Source organism: Thunnus maccoyii, chromosome 18 (genome assembly GCF_910596095.1).
Source record: "Thunnus maccoyii chromosome 18, fThuMac1.1, whole genome shotgun sequence".
Classification (NCBI taxonomy): domain Eukaryota; kingdom Metazoa; phylum Chordata; class Actinopteri; order Scombriformes; family Scombridae; genus Thunnus; species Thunnus maccoyii.
The window spans coordinates 924,339-942,942 of NC_056550.1; the positions used below are offsets into that span (position 1 = coordinate 924,339).

The 18,604-nt window shown below is 39.0% G+C and overlaps 1 long non-coding RNA gene across 1 annotated transcript; it reads left to right on the forward strand.

The window, feature by feature from the left end:
* Window positions 1–2,349: 2,349 nt before the first annotated feature.
* On the forward strand, window positions 2,350–5,315 carry LOC121884659. The gene is made up of 2 exons (XR_006092399.1): window positions 2,350–2,806; window positions 4,043–5,315. It is a non-coding gene; the product is annotated as an uncharacterized LOC121884659 (long non-coding RNA).
* The last annotated feature ends 13,289 nt before the right edge of the window (window positions 5,316–18,604 follow it).

Sequence of the window (18,604 nt, forward strand, 5' to 3'; positions counted from 1 at the left end):
GAATTTTAGTTCTGAAAGCCAAAATAAATGGTAGAAAAGTGTCGGACACTGAGCTTCCTGAAAACTGTCTCCCCACTGTGCAGAGCCAGCAAACAATTCAACCCAGCTATTCCAATTTACTCCCATAATTGGCTGTCTGTGCAGAGAGAAAGTGGCTATATCTCAGGGTTTTCCTCCACCAGCCTGACGGCTTGTAATTAGAGGAGGGAAAGAGTCTGTTCCTTCAATTAAACAGCAGTTCAGCAGGAAAAAGGACTGCCCTCTTTTTGTACAGCAGACTAAAGGATCTGCACTCTACCCGCAAAATAAATACGCCACCACGTAATGAGCTAAGCATCGTGAGTGTGTATGTGTGTGTGTACATTGGGTAAATATCGGCGGTTATTTAAGCTGGATGATCTAATTTGTGAAAGCTGGGTGGAGACTGTAGGAGACAGAAGAAACTGCTTCCTTCCTACAGCAGCTCTTCAGTGTGATTATTCAAGATTTTAAGTGATCTTCTTTTAGCTTATAAAATGAAGAAGGCCACCAGTTTAAAGCCCTGCTCTATGACGACCCTGTAGTCAAATTCAAGAATTAGAAACCAGTATACTTACTGCTGATCACATGTAAAATTTGGCCAGGCAGGCATTTGTACCGTAGCTTTTTTCTTAGTGTAAATTCTCAAATAGTGGCATTTATTTACCTCATTCCAAATAGAACCAATAGGAATGAATAATGAGCCATATGCCATTCTCCTTGCCTTTGTTAATGCAAACTGTATCCCATAGTTTTTATTTCAGATCTGCCAAATATTTCAAAACCAGCTCTTATTTGAGAAAGTACAGTATTTGATAATGTCTGTTTCTCATTTCTGCTACACTGTACCATCATGGTAATAATTATTCAAGTGTCAAAGAATTTGTGAGTAATTTTGTTGAAATATAATAAAATCTACAGCAAGCTACAGCATCATTGTGGCCTAGTGGTTAAAGGGTAACTACACACTCAAATTCTGCAAGCAGTTTCACAGTCTGGGGGGTCAATACATAGCTGTAACCTGCCGTTTATCATGCTTTATTGTTGTCAGCCCTGAATATAGCACAGTTAGCGGCAAGCGGCCCCATGTGTTGTGTTTATTGCCACAGAGGAGGAACACATCTCTAATTTATGTACAAAATCCTTCTGTCACTTATCAGGCTTCAAAGTTGAAAGTAGACTTTATGTCATTTAAAACCATGAGTGTGAGAAGTGCACAGATTCTATCTCAATGTGTAAAATAGAAACACAGATAAACAGATAAAAAAAATACAAAGACATAAAAAGGTAACATTTTACAATAAGGGTACATTAATTAACATTAGTTAATGCCATAATAAGCATTAACTACAAGTTAATTAATAGTTAACTAATGTGTCTGTTAATCATGTTAACTAAGGTATTAATTTATATATTATTTGATAGCTTATAAAGATGCTGATGACATTAGTAGGGCCCTATGATTTCGGCGATGCGGAAAAGATACAGACAGAATCACAGAATTTGATAATAAAAATGGAATCAACTGTAAAACACAGAATATCATGGATTTGGGCAAAATGTGGATGCAATTTATAACAATCATGGTTTTCCATACTATTATAAGCATATTTTCACAGCCCCTAAGATGAATGAACAGAAAAAACTATACTGTGTGTTTTGGTGTCATTAACAGCTTCTGTCCTCCTCTGTCCTCCACTTCTGTGTGTCTGTGTTTCACTAAGGGCGGAGCCTAACTCCTCCACGACACACACGCACACACAGTCATGTTGAAGAGGCCCTCTGAGACAGCTAAGTCATCAAAAAAAACTGAGGAATTCGACACTTACAGAGCAGAGCATGGATGTATAAAGAGAACTGGATACAGCGTCGGAGGCGGGGCCCCGTTCATTCCTATGAAAGTTGCTCAGTGGTGCATGAAGCAAAAAAAAATCAACTTCCCGGTATGAAAGTACCCGGATCTTCCACATTGTGCTGCCCATAGAGCATGCACACTTGTGACTTTCGCTGGCCAAGTCAGCTACTTCCGGTTTAGCCCTCCGGCTAACTTGAATGGGGATAAAACAATTCAATCATGCGGCTCTTCGAGGCTTTTGAAATGTGATCAGACCGAACGGATTTTATTCTGATAGTGAGACAAGTCATTTTGTGGGGGTTGTGACGCTCAGAAAAACGTATCCACTGATTTTACAGACGTCTCTTTCACAATGTAAGTCTATGGGAAAAAGTCTTTTTGGGCTAGTGTGCATCACGTGATGTTGTAATTACATGGTTTGGCCACTATGTCAAATTGGTCTCAAAGCCTGGCACTCTTCCCGTATCCAGTTCTCTTTATACATCCATGGAGCAGAGCAATATCCAAATAACTACTATGAGTCAGGAGAACAACTTTTCTCTAAGTTTTGCCAACATATGATTGACTGGATCCTCAAGAATACATGTGATGACCACCTACAATCAAAAGCTCACATCAAAAACCGAGAGAGGCAGCATGCTAGCAAGAGCTCATCACTTCAACAAACTCTCGGAAGTGCAACCATATTGTCAGATACAAAACATAAGTTCGTTGAAGACTTCATGGCTGTATGTGCAGAGTCAGATATTCTGTTGGAAAATATGAAAAAGCTACATCCATTTCTGGTCAAGCATTGTAAACAGGGAGGAGTGTTGCCTGGACATGAGCAGCATATGGAGGTTGTCCTGCAGAAGATCCACGGGAAGAAATTTTTAGTAGTTGTCGACGAAACAACTGACGCAAGAGACTGCAGCGTTCTGAACATCATCATTGGTGAATAAGTCAAGGCGAGGCCGATTTGTTGCCTTCTCCCCTGCCGCCTGACTGTGCTTCCCACCACGGACTGTTTCTCCCTGACAGTCCCGGTGCTTCCTCCGCAGCTTCCACTTCACTCAGCTGCCCGTCAGACCAGCTGCTTCTTGCCACTTTAACTTGAATAACAAGTTCTGGTTGGATCCAAATGGACAGCCAGGGCTAACATTAGCTGGGAGGCTAGCGGAGCGTTAGCTGCAGCATGGCTAGAGGGAGGCACAGCCAGCTAGCCTCTGCTAGCCTCCCAGCTAACGTTAGCCCCGGCTCTCTATGTGGATCCAACTGGAGCACCGAGCCGCAGTTTGTTATTCAGGTTAAAGTGGGAAGAAGCAGCGGGTCTGACGGGCAGCTGAGTGAAGTGGAGCCTGTGGAGGAAACACCGGGACCATCAGGGTGAAACAGTTCGTTGAGGAGCTGCTATGTTTGGCTGCACAGATAGGAAACATCTCGGCTGACAGGATGTACCTGTACCTCTGTTTGGGAAAAAAACAACTTCTTTTTGGTTTATAATGGCGGTCGGCAACCAGCGTATTAGGTGCATTACCGCCACCTTCTGCTCCGGAGTGTGGACCAGAGATTAAATCCTACAAATTAATCCTGTCTGTCTAATTAACTCAAAGAAAACTACTACGTTACTGCTCTACGCACCTGGCAGGTTCATTAAAGTTTTAATGCTGAGATTCTGAACTCCAGTATTCCTAAGTTCTTCCTTCATATATTGTCTTTCTTGATCATACTTAGTACAATCTATGCCTGCATGCATAATAGTCTCCTAAGCCAGATGGAAAAAATTATGTGCATGTCAGTATCGGCATCGGCAATCGGCAACAGTGAGTTGGAAATATCGGCATATCCGATATCGGCAAAAAATCATATCATGCAACCATCAATATCATGCATCCCTACAGTAAATGTATTGTATCTGTAATATTGTTGAAATGCATCTATTGTGAATTGTCTCCTATTAAACAGTGTTATAATAATATTATACTTTCTGCAATGCATCCGAAAATAATTGAATTTGCATATTTCTATACATATTTGCATGATATCTGAATGATGAGGAATTAAAATATTAGATGATTATGAATTTTCTTATTATCCTATCAGAAACCTAAATACAATTTGTTAAATTGTTTTTGTTCGTTTTTTTCACTTAAAAGAATATTCTAAGTTTTTGCTTACGTTTCATTGCAGATTTGAAGACCAGTACTTTCTGACGTCATTTTCATGGAGATATGTAAATACTCAACCTTCTCCCAAGCAATTTTGGGCTTCCTACACAGCAATAGTCTGAACCACAGTAATGTCTGGGCAGTGGTCACATAATGCAGCCTACTGCCTGAAAGCATACAGGGACGTTCTGAAAGGTGTGGTGCTCAACATAACGCATGTGACCTGTCTCTGCCATGCAGGCCAAGGTTCCTTCCGAAGCAGTGAGCACCAGGTGGAATACCTGGTTTGAGGCAATGAAGTACCATGTAGAACATGTTCATCTGTATAGAGAGTTCTTGTTGACAGAAAATTCATCATCCTAAGTACTCCCAAACATCTTCAGCCTGCTGGAAACAGAGGAGAAGGTGCAGGCCCTCACCATCAAGCTGACCTTCATCTCCGAGGGCTGCGCCAAACTGATGACGGCTCTGATAATCCTGGAAGGAACCCATTGTCCCACAGCAGTTTCTGCACACAATGTAATGGAGGATTTGGAGGCCTACCTTGTGAATGGAACGGCCAAAACATGTGGATGTGCTGCCATAACTGATGAGCTGCTGAGAAAGATGGGGATTCAAGAGAGGAGAGAGGTGCTTGACCATCTTCATGATGCATTTCACCTGGCCCTCACAAAGTTCTCAATGCACTGGGACACACATCCAGCCAAAGAGGTCTACAGGCTGGTAAGGGTGTTTGATCTTAGTCAAGCTCCAGCCATGGAAAAGCAGATTGGAGCCTGCACACAACTGAACCCCCTAGCAAACCCATCAGCAGAGCTTAGTGAAGAATGGATTGCTTATCAGCACTGTGTGTCCAGGGAGCCTTTCATACCTGATCTCGCTGAATACTGGAGTGTGAGATTTCCAAGGGTTGCAGGGGTGGCAGTACCCTACATTTACTTCCCAGTCAGCTCAGTTGACTGTGAGAGGAGTTTAAGCAAATACAAGACTCTACTCACAGATAAGTGAGAGGCACTCACTGAGCTGAACACAAAGAGGCTGACAATCATGTACTTCAACAGAGATGTATGTGAAAGATGGAAGACTTAAAATAGACAGACACATACAGTAGGCCTAGCTCATCAAGTAGTTCCATAAGTTTTGCCTGTGTTACAACAACAGATCGCTTGTTTTTTATAATATGAAGTTCAAATGTGAAGCACTTTATTTTACAAAAGGATGGAATGTTTTGTTTTGTAACTGTACTGAAGCGCTTTCTTTGATATTCATTAAATTTTGATTATTTTCTTATTGAATTTTTGAAATGTTGAAATTTTATTCATCCACCACATGACAAGATACTCTTTCCAATGACACAATGTGCTTATATTATAAAACACAGAATTCAGAAAAATTAAAATGGAAAACACAGAATTTGGGAGAAATTAAAATGGAATTTGGAAAAAATTAAAATGGATTTCATAGGGCTCTACATTAGTTAATACAGTAATAATAAATAATGTAGAGGTTTGCTTGTTCTTTTATCTTCCTTAACTTATAGCCTGTCCCTTAAGTAACACTTCATACATGCATGAAGTGTGCTGAATAAGCATTACTTAACCATAATTAATCATGTATTAATGCTCTTTGTGACCCTTGTAAATTTGAAGCAATCAAACAGCTATTAAACATTAGTGAAACATTTTGAACAGGAGATTAATTCATCATGACAACCATCTGCTATCAACATGATTCATTCCAGATATAAAAAGATGAAGACTTTATGCTACATGTTAAAAGAAAATGAAATTATTTTATTTAGCAAATTTAACAATTTTAGTGTTCTTTGAAAGGAAAAACGAAAAAGTGATTTAACAATTTCACTGTTCTATGAAAATATCAACAAAAACATTTGTCTCACACCAGCGTTGTAGTCGAGTCACTAAGTCTCGAGTCCCAGTCGAGTCTCGAGTCCCCAGTGTTCGAGTCTGAGTCCAAGTCCGAGTCATCAAGGTTGAGTCTGAGTCAAGTTCCAGGATGGGCTCTAGTGCTCCACTCTGGCACGGTCAAAGAGCTGACATTCAAATATAAAGGTTTACATTAAACAAAAATGACATAGCTATGATTTCATATTAATTGCACCGATTGCAATTTTCTGGGCCCATTCTGATTTCCAATTTTTTAAAAGTCTGGCATACTGATTCCAATTTTTGCTGATTCTGATTTTCTCTATAAGATTTTTTTTTTTTTTTTTTTTTGGACTTAAAGGTATTACAAATTGTGAGCTTTGTATCTTCTTCACTTACACTAAAGAACTTCCATACCAACGACATGTGTATGTGTGGCTGTAGTGTCTTTGCGCTGTGTGCGCAACTGCATGTTGTGTGTGTGCGTGTGTGTGTGTGTGGCTGTGGCTTTCTGTGCACTGTGTGTGCGATGTGCATGTTGTGTGTGTGTAGCTACACTGTCTGTACCGCAGCTGCTGCTCTGTGAAGTGTTATTTAAGCGATAGTAGTTATATAGTTATATAGATGTTCCTTGATTAGGGAGGGACCAGAGAACTTTCAAATCCAAGCAGACATAAACAAACTCATTTTGGGCAGTTTTTACACACAATATGTATATTGTTCAATCACCTGTATTAAGATCATTTGCCAACAAAAATTGACCCGATATTCTCAACATTCCAGGATCTATTCCAGCCCGGGACCGGCACCACCAAAATATCGGTAAATAAATACATAAATAAAATCATATGAATATAAAGTACATTTTAAATAAACAGTCCATAATAATCAGTCAATCAATAACTGTATTTGCCCCCAGTGGGGCAACTGGAGGGACCAAAAAACAAATACACAGTAAACATACTCAGTCAATTAAAAAGATTAAAAAATAAAAATAATAAGTTAAAACATTATGCAAATAACTGCCTTTTCCTCTTAGAGTTTAGGAGGTAGATGACAGAGGGTATAAAGGAGTGTTTGTATCTGTTGGTTTCAGCTAGTGGAAGTCTGAGGAGGGCACCAGATAGCAGAAACTGAAACTATGGATGTAAAGGATGGGAACAATCAGCCAGAATGGATTCTGTTTTCTTACATAACTGTTTATTGTAAAGACCCTTCAGCTTCCTGTGCAGTGCCTGTTGTTTAGCTGCAGACATTAACCACCTTATTGAGTACATTTTTGTGTTTTACCTTGAGAGAGTGATACCAGCAGATAAAGAAGAGGTGAGCACAGACTCAATAAAAGATCGATAAACATTGTCGTCAGGGTCCTGTCAACCTAGAACTTAGAGAGTTTCCTGAGACAAAAGAGATGCTGCTGGCTTTTCTTGTACACCATGCCAGTATTACTTGTAGGAGTCTCCTATTTCTATATTCTGGCCATCAATCACTGTACTGACAGGAGAGAGGTGAGAACATCTAAAATCAATACACATATCATTAGTCTTTGACACATTCAGTACTAAAAATGATTCATGACACCAGTTTGAAAAATAGTCAATAACAGAACCATGGGAAATTTCCTTGCTGTTTAGCAGGCTCACTATTACTGTATCATCAGCAAACTTGAAGATGTGATGGTTTTTATACATGCTGCAGCAGTCATTAGTGTACAATATGTACAGCAGAGGAGAGAGGACGCATCGCTGGGGAGAGCCAGTGGATGTTATGGATAGCTAAGAAAACTGACTATTTACTCTCACTCTTTAGCATCCTGCACTTGAGGAAGTCTAGAATCCAGCCAACAATACTGCTGTCCAAGCCAAACTTATCTGTGAGTTTCTGGACTAGCAGATGTATCTGTATGGTGTTGAAGGCTGATGAAAGTCCACAAACAGTAATCTTGCATGGTTGTTAGAGCTCTCGAGGTGCTTGTATATGTAATTGAGCAGAGTTAGTGCGGCATCCTGAACCCCCCTCTTGGTTCTATATGCAGATTGCAGTGGGTCAAGAAGATGTTCAGTACCGTTCAGTATTTCTTTTGTGATCAAATTTTCAAATGACTTCATTATTATCGAGGTCAGTGCTGTGGGTCTGAAGTCATTCAGAGAGTTAGGAAGTTTGGTTTTGGCAACAGGAATTATGGTGGATTGTTTCCACTGTTAGGGTATCCTCTGCTGAGAAAGTGACTGATTAAAAATATAATTAGGGCCTAGTTGTACCACACAGTGGGTGAGCATTCGACTACCGATTATCAGGGCCAGCACTTGTTCTGGTTTCACAGTGTTTAGAAGTATTCATGACAGTGTGAATACTGAAAGGAGTGGCCAGGTGAATGGATTACAGTAGAGTATTTTTTTAAATAGCTTTTCATAGCTATAATTATGCACATCAAATCTGGAGTAAAACCTGTTCATTTTTTGTGCCTGAACTTGATCTGAAGTGTACCTTTCTAGGGTCACTCTTTTCTTAACATTGTCAGTTAGCCCAACCATAGTCCTGATACTGTCCCAGGCTGAGCCCAAATTATCATTACTTAGCTTGTCTTCAACTTTCTGTTTGTAGCATAGTTTAGCCCTCCTAATTTCCTGTTTGATATTCTTTTGTATCCATTAAAAATCCATTTAAAAGCCAGTTTCTTCTTATTTAATAACACTTTGAGGTGTCTGCTCACCCATGGTTTACTATTAGGGTAGATCTTAACTGACTTTACAGTTATAGCAATGTGTTCACAGTATGATATTCAGGAACTGACTACGTCCGTGAGTTTATCAATGTCGCCAGAAGATTCAATGAACTCCTCCCAGGCTGTGCTGTCCAGACAGCCTTGCAGTGTTAATGTGGCTTCCTCTGACCACATTTTAATGTCTCTAGGACAAGAGCCTGAAGTTCTTCAGTCTTATTGCGGAGGGAGTGGGCATTAGCCAGGATAAAGGAAGGCAAGGGGATGCAAGATGAGGGTTGCCGTCTTGTGTGTTCTCGCATCCCTCCTCTCCTACCCTGCTTCCTCGGTGTACGGAGCTCTAGCTCTAGGATTCAGGTGCATTGAGCAGTGACCAGGTGCCAAGTTGATGTCAACACCACCAATATGAAAAGCATAGTCCAATCCATGTCACTGAATAGTAACATGATTTAAGCAATTAATGTGGAGTTGAGGTCTACAGGTCAATACAGACGATGGCAAACTTAACAAACTTAAAAAGACAGTACAAACTTGTACAAATAGACAAACCAGCTCCCCGTTGCTGCTGGTCACGGCACGTGTATGCACCCCAATGCATAATAAAGTGGTGGCAGGATAACAAATAATACTAATATATTGATTTACTTCAACATAATACAGGCACAAACTATTACCACACCCCGCACTGACTCAGGAACACACTGATTCACAGAATAAATTGAACCTCCCTGTACTTTGAGGAATCGGAACTATAATTCATGGCCACCTCTGTTTCTGCTTTACACTAAGTTTAGCCAGGTAAATCTCAGACACAGAGGTTGGATTTTCATATGTGCTCTACACATTAGAATATCAAGATTCAGGTTGACAATCAACAAGGTGGCCTGTTAGAATCCTCATGATGATTATGGAATAATATACTTTCTTGTGTACGTTGTACATGTTGCTTTGTTAGCACTAGAAGAGCAGCCGGAGCTCTTAGCAGTGAGTCTGATGAAGAGAAAATTATCGTCACTTTGAGGCAAATCAATGAAGCTTCTTTAAAAGGTAATTGAAGGTGTACTCTAGAGTCTTGGTGTGTGTGTGTGTGTGTGTGTGTGTGTGTGTGTGTGTGTGTGTATGAGTAATAAGCGGGCGTACTGGCTCCTCCTCAAGGGATGTGACATTTCCTACTACAAACAACACAGAATGAATCAGCCAATCAAAAAGCCAGAGCCCTCTCACATCCTGACATGCATGGAATTACATTCACCACACACGAGAAATGACAGATCTTCTTACAATCACAGTTGGACAAATTAAAAGGTCATATATATATATACATATATATATATACACACACACACACACACACACACACACACACATACATATATATATAGATAGATAGATAGATGGACAGATAGAAAGATATACACATATTCATATACATAATATATATATATAGACGTGACATATTACAGGAAAAACCAACATAAAGTCTCTTAGTAAGGTGTTGGGCCACCATGTGCTGCCAGAACAGCTTCAATGCGCCTTGGCATTGATTCTACAAGTCTCTGGAACTTGTCTGGAGGGATGAACACCATTCTTCAAAAAGATATTCCCTCATTTGGTGTTTTGATGATGGTGGTGGAGAGTGCTGTTTAATGTGTCAGTCCAAAATCTCCCATAGGTGTTTAACTGTGTTTAGATCTGGTGACTGCGAAGGCCATAGCATATGATTGACATGATTTTCATACTCATCAAATCATTCAGTGACCCCTTGTGCCCTGTGAATTGGGGCATTGTCATCCTGGAAGAGACCACTCCCATCAGGATAGAAATGTCTCATCATAGGATAAAGGTGATCACTCAGAACAACTTTGTATTGATTTGCAGTGACCCTTCCCTCTAAGGGGACAAGTGGACCCAAACCATGCCAGCGAAATGCCCCCCACAGCATAACTGAGCCACCAGATCCCCTAACTGTAGCATTCAGGCCTGTACCAGTTTTTCCTTTAATTTGTCACCTGTCTGTATATAGTGTTGTGTTTCACTGACAGTACCTTAATCATGCTTGAAAAAACAGCAAAGCAGAAGCAATTGAATTTAATTTGTGAATGAGCAGAGCAGAGTGGTGAGTATGACATGACTCTGTTGTTGTACTGAAGGTATTAGTGCTGAATATGCTGAATTTCCGGTGTTGTGTCCATCTATTACAGTAGAAGTAATTCCACCCCCCTCAGTTTTCACCCAGCCTTTCTCAGTTCCTGCCCACCATTACTGAATACCAGCTTTTATTGGAGAATTTACAGTGTTTTGTTTATTTCTTGCTTTGCTGAAATGCTGACACAGTCTTTTTATTAGTCTTGTTTTGTGCCACACGCTGGTGCATACACACAGGCTTTCCGCTGCAGTGCAGTTTCAGAGAGACTGTGTATGTGTTTTGCTGTGTATATCGAGTGTGTGAGCGTGCATACATTTGTGGTTATGTGGTCTTTTACCTGCCACGCATGGTGGATCAAGGCAATTGAACACTGGCAGCAACGGTCATTCAGTCTGTTTGTGGAACTCAAATGTCAGCAGCAAAGGCTGAGACCTAAAGCTATGAAATAATGTAAAAGCACAGTGTGTGTGTTCAGCTGGGGAAATGTCCTCCACTGATGCAGAGTGGAGACAGAGGCTGTGACAGAGCTGCTGGTCCTCTATGTTCAGCTGACTTGAGCTTCATTGTGACTATGAAGAACTACATTACAAATTCATTAGCTTTCTATTTCCATTTTAAATGCATTATATTGAAGGAACTAATTCACTTCCCATTTCTGTGGAAAAACTGAAATTATATGAACAATGAGCTTTTAATTTACATTTCACTAACTCACTAACTGGACATGGTTCTAATTAATAACTTACACTTAATGAATAAAAAGGGTATATCAGGGTATTTCCTTAAAATAAAAGCGTAAAACATTTAACCAAATATAAACCAATAATTTGTATTTGCTATGTAAATACAAATCATAGCAAGAGAGGAATCTCATTCATCAAACTTGTGCTAAATGACAAGTATATATTATTGTCTTAAAATGGCTGCATGATCATTTCACAGTGAGATGACCCCTGCTGTGTCATCTAATGTTGCTGTACAGTTCACCTGTCTTTGTTCACTCTGCAGGTGGATTGTTAGTGTAACCTGGAACACCTGAGGGCCACGGTGTGTCTTCCCAGGTTATTTAAGCCTTTCTTTGACTCGCTGCCGCTCTTTGCCACTCTGCTGCTGTGGCTACTAGAGTTCTGCTCTCTCCCACAGGCAACCATTTGTTTAGATTATACTGTTTTAGTTCTTTGTTTTCATGCACCTTACAACACTCACACACACTACATTCTCCACTCATGCATCACATACACCACTGATAGCGCTGATCTCCACACCCCATACTTGAGACATTTAGTTAACTCTTTAACAACACAGGGCCGGCTCAAGGCATAGGCCATATAGGCAGTCGCCTAGGGCGCTACCTTGTCTGGCGGGCGCTGGTCGCCCTCAAAGGAAAAAATAAATTAAATAAACAAAAAATAGATAAAAAATTCGCCAGTGGGTGCCCCTCCTCATGTTCTGCCTTGGGATAAAATATGAACAAATACACAGAGCAAGATGGAAATACACTTTGCACCCCTGTTCCTCACCTGTACTGTGTGCACTGACAGAGGGATGATGCACCACAGACAGACAAAGTCTGTGACCAGATGTCAAGAGGCAGATGTTCGCATTTTATTTCGATATGAAAAGGTCCAAACCTTCAGGTGCACAAGGAAGAAAACGGACAAAAGAGGAGGAGGAAAAGATGAAAAATGGCAGCAGTTAATGAGAAAAGGATGATGTGTGGCAGAAAATTGCTGTTTTACCATCAGTGAGTTCTGTGACATGTTATGATTTACATTTAGTAATGCATAAATCACAACTTACTAATAATTTACGTTATAACTAAGTTTGAACTACACACAGCTGATGCAACAGGCTGCAGCAGTTGTTTGTCCTACTCTGCAGCTACATGTGTTTGCTTGTAATAGGCTAATATCTACTCTATAACTGTCCAGATGCTCTCAGGAAATATCTGCAGAAGCCTCCAGCTGCTGGAGAAGTTACATCTGATCTCCCATCTGCACCACTCTCTGAAGCAGGTCAGTTCAGCCAGTTATTTGTGATCTCTATGTAATTGATCATACACTGCTATGTTGTCATTATTATTATTATTAGCAGTAGTATTAGTATTATTATTGAATGTTGCAGATACACCTTGTTACTAATTAAATGTAGGTCTTAGTCAAATTAAATAAAGTTTATTTGTACAGTACTACTTTATATGCAGTAGAATGACACAAAGGACTTCTATATATTTGAATACAGCTGCAGGTCAAGCAACATCTAACATCATATCAAGCACTCCAGCTAGCTGCAGTGAAACACAGCCTGCAGCAGGTGAGTTCTGTTCATTGTATGTTACAGCTGCAGTTAGATAATTTATGTCAATATGAACAAATCCAGACACATTTTTGCTAGAATTCTATCAGTCACAATCACTTATGAACATGCATAACTCATCCTGTACATCTGCAATGTTTTGTCCATTTGTCCACAAATGGATGGTAGGGGTGATGGTATTATTATTATGTCAGTGCTTCGGCCAAACCTTTAACCATTTTTTAACCCTTCACATGACAGAAAGCCATGGGAACTGCAGCTTACACACACACATTTCATTTCTTTCATTTTCATTAATTCATTCTTTTTTTTCATTTTTATTATCTATTATTAAATGGTTTCTTACATATTTGCATTGTCATGGTAACACTAGCGCAATAAGATATATTGAAACATAAATATAAATTCTATATTAAGAAAAAGAACATAGTAACTTAAATACTAATCAATATTAGATTGCAACTATCTATATTTATTCAAGTTGTCTACAGGACACATTAAAGCTAGAATAAAAAATAATTTAATTATGTAATTTAGTTATGTAATTGAACAGTACTGGTCAACCGGTCTCTATAATTTATGTTTCAGATGTGTTTATTGCCTGATGTGTTGTAATTTATGAATCATTGTGTGTTCTTACTGAGGGATTAATGACTATATTTGCCTGTATGTCTAGATTTGCCTGCAGGTGAAGCAACAACAGACACGGCATACACTGCTACTACTCTACAGCCTGCAGACACCATCAACTGGAACATATCCTGAAGTATGTGAGTTCATCAAGGCAGCAGCTATAGATCCTGCTGACTGGCAGTCCTGTCTGATATGATGAGGACAGAGATAGTCAGCAGAGGCCATATCAGGTAAAATAAGACTCTACATTTCCAAAAGGAGGGGATGGGAGAAGTTCCCATCACCACCACTTTACAGAAAATTAATGAATGGAGGGAAAATCAAGAGAAGCTGGGTGGTATATTCCAAGCTGTTCTCACAAAAAAAACTACAAACTAATCAGTGATGGACTCAATGATTGGAAAAATTGCAGTGAAATACTCAAAAGCTATGAGAAGAGTCCAAAACATTTTAGGCACATGACATCGTGGAAGGAGTAATCTGTCGAGTGTAATCTATGAATAACCAAGTGCCAGTGTCTGTATGTTACTAACAGGTAGTTGGTAATATTTAACAATTTATTAATTTGTCTCAATATGTGATTTGTTTGTTTGAGAAGTAATTTTAATTTATAAAAATAGAAAATATTTTTGTCTTGAAACCATTGTGGTGTCTGATGTTTGTTGTCCATATTTTTACTGTAGAATGAGTAGGTGGTGACGAGGCAGGACTGGTGGGGTAATTTGGGTGAAATGTAGTTGGGGGGGGGCTCTAAATCCTTGTCTCGCCTGGGGCACCAAAATGGCTAGAACCGACCCTTTAACAATAGACTGTGTTGGTATAGTTGTCATTAATTATATTCATAGCCTCATATTTGGGTGTAGATGGTGTTCCAACAAAAATAACCTCATACTGCTAATACCACTGCAACAAGGGTGTGGGATATACTAAGATCTGTGACAATAAACAAATCATAATAATGATAATCTTGTAGTATTATGTATTTATTATTATTTTATTATTTAATTTTTCTTAGGGTTTTCTTGTTTTTTGGGTTTTTGTTTTTCAATTTTATTATGTATTTAGGACCTGGATAACTCGGAATGTTCTAGAACATTTTTCAGAACTACATATTGGCATTGTCCATGGAAAGGACTGTTGTTATGTTTTTAACAGACCATAACATCAGTTCTTCATGCCATATAAACATTTTGAAAACAGAACTGTTATTTCATACTTTACATCAAAAGTATGAATATATATTTATTCTCAAAAAAGTGGGTATTTAAATAAAGTCACTATCAGATATAAATCACAGAGAAGAGACGGAACAAGTCTATTCAGTCTAATTATACTAAATTTATCGAGACACCAGATAAAACAGGTTAAAACATCAGAGCAAATGGAGTGGAACTGGAAGTTATATGTAGTAATTTAGATGCACTGATTATGCAAATAATCAAATCTCATAAATGCACACCTCCTCATGAAAAAGTGGCATTCATTAAATTAACTGGAAATGAACAACTTATGACAAGTTTGTGCAGTTAAGAGAGTTTGCTGAAAAAACTTGGAATACTTATACAAGAAAACCTTTAAAGCCTGAGCAGATCAAAAAACAGGGAGACTTTGTACTAAAATATAATAAAACACACTAACAGTAAACATTAAATATACTAAAGCAAAGGAAAAAAGTCAATCATAGAAACATATTTCAAAAAAGTGTAGCAGGCAGAAACTGACTGGAACTGTGAGAGTTATTTATGCATGCCAAGCCAAGAGTCACCCGACATGTATGAATCAGACCATGTCATAGGTTAATCGTATGTAAATAAGAGTGTGGTGGATCCAAGCTGAATCCAAGTGATCAATCTGTCATCACATCACTGTGTATTAAGATGTTGTGTAAAAGTTTCATGAATCAAAGGATCCAACAGCTCTCTCGTCACTTGGAACAAGGACTCTTTTTTAAAGGAGGATTGATAAATAAGGGTCACTGTGCTTTTAGACAATAATAAACCAAAATGTCAAAATAAAAGGTGTTTAAAATATGTTGGAGCCGCTAAAATGTCCAATCTTGCTGCTTTTGCATTTAGCCCTAGATTCTCCTCAACCCCAAGTACCCACATCACTTAACTCATGTGGTGAACAAGCATCACTTATGTTCCAAGGCTTCCAGATGTACTCAATATGCCACACTGAATTACATACAACAATTTACATCTACAGTTTGTCATTTGGTAGATAACATGTTCAATTTTAAGAGTTCACACACTATATGTAATACAGCATATAACTCTAGTAAAGTATACTGTAAAAAAATATGTTTAACATGTTTTCTGTTATTTTTTACAATTTACAATTTTTTTCCAGCTAACCTTTTTTTCAATCGTTTTTCCCCTCTGTTTTGTTAAAAAAAATACTATATTATTTTTTAACAAATGGTGAGAGTAATTTAAAGGAGTGCCTGCTGTATTAATATTAATAAAAGTTTTTTAAAAAATGCAACAATTTGCAAAAGACTATACCAAATTTATAACTGTAGCTCAAACCAAATTGTCTGCAAGTAAAACATGCTGAAAACTACTTATGATATTCAGTCCATTGCTACATTCAGTTGTTACATCAAACCAAATGCAAGTGACCAGCAAAAATAGAACATTCTTCTCTTTCTATGTGTACGTCTTTGTTTATGTACATCACAAGTTTTATTAAATGATTTTTTGAAACATTCCAGCTGTCTTTCCTTACCTCAACCTCCCCTCTGTCAATAGACACAAGAAATCAGATTTTTGGCTGGTAATCAGAGAACATGTTTACATGCACTGTAAAAATCCGGTTACTATTAGAACATCATTATGCTTCAAATGAAATGTTTGTCTCAAGCACCTGAATCTGCCTTCCAACACAACTGGAGCCAACAATTTTTGAACATTTCTGAAATCAACATTAAATTCATAGTTAACAAAGTGATTGACTAGGGTCAGGATTTGAATCTGTCTCTCAAGCTCTTTGAGAGCTTTTTTTCATTATTTACACAACTTCATCCGTCACTTCTCATTTGTACAACTGAGTGCAACACCATGAACGCCTTTGAGGAGAGCATGTCAGGTATGATTGGGTATGATTCCCTTTGATGTCTTTAAGGATGGTCTTTTTTGTAACGGGTAAAAACATTTTTGCCTTTAGGTTTTAACGGATTCTCCCATTTTCAGTAGTACACGCTGCCATGCTGGATGGTTATTAATAATTCTGCCTACTCTCCACCATTCCACCATTACTGGGAGAACCTCTGGATAGGACACACAAACTGAGTCTATATCAAACTCTCTGTTAAGTAGCTACAAGAAAGTATTTTATTATACAATATGATACATTAACATTAAAATGATTAACTTGGATACAATCATGAGGTATCAGTAAAACACTAATGACAGAAATATCATTGGAATGTTTTAAAATATTATAGTGACATTAGAAATGTTATATCAAAGTATGTAAAGTATATATTACTGGAACTATGTAACAGCTCCTAAACCTTACAAGATATGTTTCAATATTAGATCCCATTGCCACCTCATACTAACATGGGGTCCGTATGTGGCCTTTTTTTATGATTCAGTAACTGTTCATTTTTAATGCAGATCTGACCAACACATGGCCTGTCAATTTTATGTCAATGTCAGCTTTGCACATACACACAGCTGCTCTTTCCACCAGCACATACTGCCGTGAAACTAGAGGCCATATGTTGGGTTACTGCCGAGCTTAATTTGTAAAAATGAAACACAAAGAGAGAGCTGATTTGACCTGGGTTAACTGCACTGAAAAGAAAAGCAGTCAGAGTATCAGTGCAGGAGGAGAGCGGGTCAGAGAGAGAGAGACGGACTTGTAGTTTGTGGTGCTCTGGTTACAGATCCACTGTGATAAGACAGCAGCATAAGCATTCGTCATCCTCTGCCTCTACCATCACTCTATCTCAATCCAACCTCCACTCCATCTCTCTACCTATATTCCCACTGTCTCTTTTTTTTCCTCCTGTGAACACAGACATGAACACACACACGCACGGACAGCCCTCTCTCTGTGGTGAACTAGCTGCTATTGATTGAATCTGAGGAGATGTCTGAGGAGGAGAGTACTGTTCAGGGCATGGGGAATAGACTACCCTCAGCTCTCAGCTAATAGATAGCACAGATTGCCTTAGTATGTGTGTGTGTGTGTGTGTGTGTGTGTGTGTGTGTGTGTGTCTGTGTGTGTCTGTGTGTGTCTGTGTGTCTGTGTGTGTGATAGAACAGATTCAGGCTGTTAGGCAGAGAAGCCTGTCTTTTCACAGGCTCCATTGACTGAAGCACAGCGTGGAAACGCTTCAAGCTTGATGATAGGGCTGATAACAGGCCTGATGTGGCTGAATAAGCCCCACCGGAGCCCACCGAGCAGGGAAATACGATTTGGTAAATAGTGATGGTTACTTGTGTGAGACAAATAGCCCATTTGGTCAATAATCAAGACAGCTGCTGGGCAAAAAGGTAGGAGGCTCTGGGCAAGCTGGCATGCGCTGGACAAATAAGTGGATCTGCAAGTGAATGTGAACATGTGCTTGTGTCAGATTCTTGCAAATGATGAAAAGTGTTGCATGTTTTCCCAGAGAAGTGGTTGAAATTGAGTTTCTATTGCTAAACTCATCTATATGTCCCCAAATCATGTCCCTGTCATCACCTCCTTGCTGCTTCCCACTGCCTCCCTCCAACTACTCTAGGCCTTTTGCAGAAATGGGAATTAAAGATTAGTTTTTGGTTAAATATTGTTTTGTCTACGTTGCTTGTGGCATTTTGACACTAAAACCTGTACTTCTGCAGCATTAGCTCAACTACTTTGAAAAATATACTAATTGTTATACAC